The sequence below is a fragment of the Phyllostomus hastatus genome, unplaced genomic scaffold (genome assembly GCF_019186645.2).
Source record: "Phyllostomus hastatus isolate PE091 unplaced genomic scaffold, TTU_PhHast_1.1 phas_scaffold_114, whole genome shotgun sequence".
NCBI lineage: Eukaryota > Metazoa > Chordata > Mammalia > Chiroptera > Phyllostomidae > Phyllostomus > Phyllostomus hastatus.
This window is the reverse complement of record NW_025334006.1, coordinates 10,367,702-10,373,239: the sequence shown is the minus strand read 5'-3', so window position 1 is coordinate 10,373,239 and position 5,538 is coordinate 10,367,702. Positions and strand designations below refer to the sequence as shown.

At 53.1% G+C, this 5,538-nt stretch overlaps 1 pseudogene; it reads right to left on the bottom strand.

The window, feature by feature from the left end:
• Positions 1 to 218: 218 nt before the first annotated feature.
• LOC123829721 lies at positions 219 to 2,135 on the bottom strand (annotated as a pseudogene).
• Between the last annotated feature and the right edge of the window lie 3,403 nt (positions 2,136 to 5,538).

Below are 5,538 nucleotides of genomic sequence, written 5' to 3'. Positions count from 1 at the left end.
GAGGCTGGAGTTGGAGCTTTTTATTATGGGATACACACAGCACTACTGCTGTTATTGAGATGATTTTACACCATGGCCCTCCTCATTCTGGAAGCTATACAGTTCTGTGCTGTGCTCAAGACACCTGCACAAAGTGACCGTTTGGGGTTTGCTTGGCCCCTTCCACTAGGCGTCAATGAGAGGGGTGTGCACGTCATCAGGGAGCCTAGGGTCTTCGGTCACTCCGGTCGTGCTTCCTCTGGTGGACTGCTGTGACGTTTTACTTTAGTGCCACGTTGTGGACGCCAGAGAACTCGCATTTGCCAAGGCATGACCTCTTGAGACGCAAAGTCCTGAAGCAGCACGGTGCAGTCTAACTCCAAGAACCCCTCATTTCTTCGGACTTGCTTGACAGTTGGAAGTTTTACCATTTTATACCACGTGTTTTCAGTAGAATTCTGCCATACCATATAACCACTGGCAACCCAGGCTAAAGGTTTCAATGAAACCCTGGCTTCATTTCCGGAGATACATTTCCAAAACTGTCTGGAATATTTCATGCTTCCAGTGGTTCCTTCATGGACTGGAGTTTTTGATCAAATGTGTTAGCTTCTTCCTCCGGGTTCTTCCCAATTTCTCCTTCAAATGTGAAGGTGGCCTCTGGTGCAGAATCTCTGTCACACAGGTGGGTAAAGTACTTTGACTGAGCAGTTCACCGTCACTTGTCTTTGGACAATTCCTTCCACAGAAAACTTAAGGCAATACTTATGTCCTCCTCCTGGAATGTCCTCCATGCTGGCTTGTTGGACCAGAAACACCCCGTGGGGGCCCCTGCTGAGAGCTGACGTGGCTCTCCACCACCGGGACCACCCTGGGGGCTGGGTAGTGGGCCGGTGGGATTTCCACTCTTGGTGAGTGGCGGCTAGGAGAGCCTGGGTCCGCTCAAGCTTAACTGGACAATACAAGGGCCTGTTGTAACAACATTTCTGCAGTAGATACAGCAAAGTTCCTTGCTAACAACGAGTGGTTCCTAAGACCTGATTGCGGGAATAGAGCGGACAGACCTTTTAGGGGCAGATATGAATTACCTCCACCCTGTAGAAGTATCAAAGAAGCCTAAAGTTAGCTGTAATAATAACTTCTGCTTGTACTTGTAACACTTGAAACGCATCTGTTGGTCTGTTCAACAGAGTCATGGAGCACGTGACACGGGTAACTGTGTTGGGCGCATCAGGGCACATGAAAGAATCCAGCCAGGACAACGAAATACTAAAAGCCAAATAGTGGAGAAGGTAATGGTTCTCATCTGGGGCAACTTTGTCCCCCATATCTCTCCCCAGGGGTTCATTTAGCTTCATCTGGAGGCATTTTTGATCCTCACAACTGGAGGGGTACTGCTGACCTCTAGTGGGTAGAAGCCAATAATACCGCTGGACGTCCTAAAATGTGCAGGATAGCCCCTCACAACAAAGGATTACTGATGCATGGGTCACCGGCCAGCAGTGATCATGGAACGCTGCAGATGGCTTGTCGAAACTCGAGAAAAAACATGCACAGAGACAGACCAATTTCTGTGGAGAAGTAGGGACGGAACGGCCACCCCCTCTAGTGCAGAGCACACTGATTTACTGTCCAAACCAGCTTTTATTGGGTTCGTTTTGCATAAGAATTCAGATAAAGCACATTACTCATTGCGAGGAAGTAAGGATCAAACGATAGGTAGCAAGGAACTCTGAGGGTCTATTTTGAGTCAGGGTCAAAGCTGTAAGACTTTAAGAAACAAACTAACTTCCTCCTTGGACCCTTCTCATTCAAGTGAAAGCATGCTAAACAAAGAAGGTTTCAAAGGAATTTACATGTTCTTTCTTAGGCCTGATCACCCAGGGAATCTGCCCTTTCCAGCACAGGGCGGCACCACCCTGTCATTGTTTCAGGCTTAGGTGGAGCAAGGGAAGTAAGGCAGCCAAGAGATTAAGAGATTTTCTTGCAGAGCAGGGGGACTTGGGCTTTGTCAAAGCCAAAGGGCGAGAGTCCATCACCCCCTTTTGCCGTAGCCCCCAAAGTCCTTCTTTTGGGGGCCTCCCACGTGATCGTGCCTGTCTTAGATTGTCCCCCCTTGGGGAATCTTACCCATCATTGGCTAACCGACCAACCATTGGGTCCAGGCGGGGTGAGGTATGAAGGAGCAGAAGCGGGCGTTCCTGCCAGGAAGATAAGCTTGTCTCCCTGCTGGCTTACGGTTCCAAGGTCGTCATTCCCTTAGCCTTAGCCTAGGCAGGGGTTACAGCTTCTGATACCAAGCAGGGCGGTTCTCAACAGATTACCCAGCTCAGAGTGTCAGCAGTGCTTTGGTCGAGAAGCCCTGCTCTAACTCAGTTACATGCAGCTGGGTAATGCTAACTCTGAGAGCTATGGGAGGTGGCAGAAGAGACCAAATGTTGACAGCCAGAGTGACCGGGAAGGTCTCACAGAGGAGAAAAAAATGGGGAAGGTCTTCGAAGGGGCTAAGATTTAGGAAGGGAGGGGCCTGGAGGGGGCATTCCAAGCAGGGGTTGTAGCAAGAGCAAAAGTGCTGAGTGGACTGAGTGGGACAGGACGGTCTGGGACAGCACGCTCTGGGACAGCAGACAGGCCACCCTTGACAGAGCATTATGTCCACCCCACAGTCTGCAGGCTGGGTCAGGCAAGCATCTTGTGGCATCTCCATGTGACATATAAGGAGACCAAAGCACAGAAAGCTTCAGGTGGTCCCTGACCCGGGGCTAGGAGCCGGTCCTCCTCCTGCCTGGGCCCCGGGCTTTCCCCACCGGAATCCGCTTGGGCCCCACCCCATCCTGCTATCTGCCCCCAGGAGCCAAATGGAACCAGCAGGACATTGCCCAAACAAAAGCTCCCTTCTGCCCTGAATCCAGCTGGCCTACTCTGCCTCTTGACTTAAAAAGACACCCTCCAGAAACCTAGACACACACACACACACACACACACACACACTTTTCAAGCAGGAAGTAGACAGAGAAGTCAGTAGAAAAAGGAATCTCATTCCCAAGAGCACAAGCACACAGCTGACACGGACATCTGTTAACACACGAGCTGGGGAAGAGACATCGCCGGTCAACACAACAGCCTGCACCAGCTGCGGCACCATCTCCAGGAGCAAAGAAGCCACAAGCACAGGAGAGCAGGACAAGAAGGGGAGTTCCCCTCTCAGACACTCTGAGGGGCCAGGTGAAGGTACCAGGGGGGCAAAGGCTGGTGTGCACCTGAGGAGGGAGCGCCCAGGCCCCAGGAAGAATCCAGAAGCCGCACCCAGGAGCAGGGTCAGAAAGGGGTGGAAAGGAGAGTGAAGGGCAGGAGAAAGAGCGAGATGAGGTTTAGGCCAGAGGAGATGACTCGGGGCCTGGGATTCGGGGAGAGCACCCAGTGGGATGCCAGGTGTTGCCCACAGGCTCCTTGGAGGAAAGAACTCGTCCACCTGTGCCCTAGACACTGGGGAGGGGTGAGGTCAGGTGGGAAAGAGCAGCCAGGGAGAGGAGGATCAGAGGTCCTGCAGGAGAAGGAGCCCAAGCCTGGGTCCCACTCCCACTCCTGCCAGCCACCATGTCCAAGCAATGGCGGCAACGGGAGAAAGAAGCAAGGAGGCGTGGTCCTAAGACTCTTCTCCCTCGCCCCTTCTGTCCCAACCATGGCCTCCAGGGCTTTTGCTTCTCCAGTGAGGATGAGGCTGGGGTCATGCAGAGCTGGAGCAGTGGAGCGGGCGGAGTGAAGCCTTAGGTGGGGGTCATGGAAAGATCTGGGCCAACACTGCAGCATCTCCTTGCACCATGGTAACAGCACCCTCTGCCCTTCAGCCCGGGGCAGACGTGACACAAGAGGGTAGCCCACCCTCCCTCGCCCACTTTTATTTCCCACCATTCCCTGGCCTGGCCTCATGAGAAAAGTGTAAGCAACATGCAAACCTCACTCTTCTCCTGCCTGCAAGGCCCTGACATTGTCACAGCCACAACAAACCCCAACCTTGACCCCAAGCCACTCTGGCCTCCTGCCCAGGGCTTGGGAGCAGAGGCTACAGGGCCCTGGTGCTGCCAGTGCAGGCCAGGCCACCAGGCCAGACCCCCATCCTGGTCACTGCATTGCCTGGCCAGGGGGGTGGTGGCTGCAGGTACTTTACAGTCCCCGGGATGCCATGAGGACTTTCGAGTGTGAACAGAGCTCACCCTCCCTGCCTGCCCAGGCCCCTGACTCTCCTGCCTGAGGTCAGAGTGGGCACGCAGGGCAGAGGGCAGGAAGGAGAAGTGAACAGGGGCCTCCACTTTACAGAGAAAGCCTGCAGGTTGCAGGGAGGGCAGTCACAGGAGCACCTCACTCCCCCGGCCTCTCTCTGCACTTGCCCAGTCCACCCAAGGTCACTTCTGGAAGCATCCCCTCCTCACCCTGCTCCCAGGCCTGGAGACCCGGTTGGTTCCCACATCCCCCTTCCTCACCCACTCACTCCCCTCTGACCCACCTGAAGGGAACACGTGAGAGGAACTAACTATCATGTCTCCTGTTTCCACTCCCCTCCCCAAGTACTACAACTCAGACCCTAGCTCAGTCCTCAGGGTAGGTGTGAGGGCTGCTCAGGGTTTCCTGCTGGAGACTTGAGCCTCTTGGCTGGCCCCCAGGGCCCTGCATAGGCCTCCAGTCCCACCTGGTTACCTGCAGGCTGGAGCTGTATCCACAGCACGGCTTTCCTCTCCCTTCGGTGCAGCTGCAGCTTGGCCTGGAGTCACTGGGGACGGCTAAGGTGCCAAAGTACCAGAAAGAGCAAACTGGGGGCGATTCGGGGGAGGCAGCCTCTTTGATCCCTCTGCGGTACGAAGGTGCGCCTGATGACCCCACTCGCGGGAAAACTGACTGAGAAAGGTTATCTTTAAGTGACTTTTAAAAACGGAGATAGAATTTACATATCACGAAATCCACCATTTTCAAGGATACAGTTCAGTGATTTTTAGTACAATCACAAGACTAGACAACCATCACCACTAACGCCAAAACACTGCCGCTACCCTGGAAAGAGCCCGCATGCATCAGCAGTCACCCCCTGTTCTCCCTCCCTCCAGCCCCCAGCAACCATTAATCTACTTTCTGTCTCTACAGATGTGCCTATTCTGGGCCTTCCATATGAACAGGACCATACAATATGTGGCCTTTTATGCCTGGATTTTAATTTACTTTAAAGTTTTTACTTACATACAGGAAAATTTAGTTCGACACACAGTTCCGAGTTTTGACAGCGTATAGTCACGTAACCACCAACACGATCAAGAAACCAAACAGTCCCCATCACCTCGTGCCACCCCTTTGAAGTCGGTTGTTCCCCGCCACGCCACCCCGAGCAGCCCCGACCTGCTTTCTCTTCCTGTAATTTTGCCTCTTCCGGAAGGTTTTATATGTGGAATCAAATGATATGTAGGCTTTCAAGTCTGCGTTCTTTCACTTAGAATGGTGCCTTGAAGAGTCATCCTTATTGTTGCCTTTATTGGTAGTTCCTTTTTCATTGCTGAGTAGTATTCCACTGTG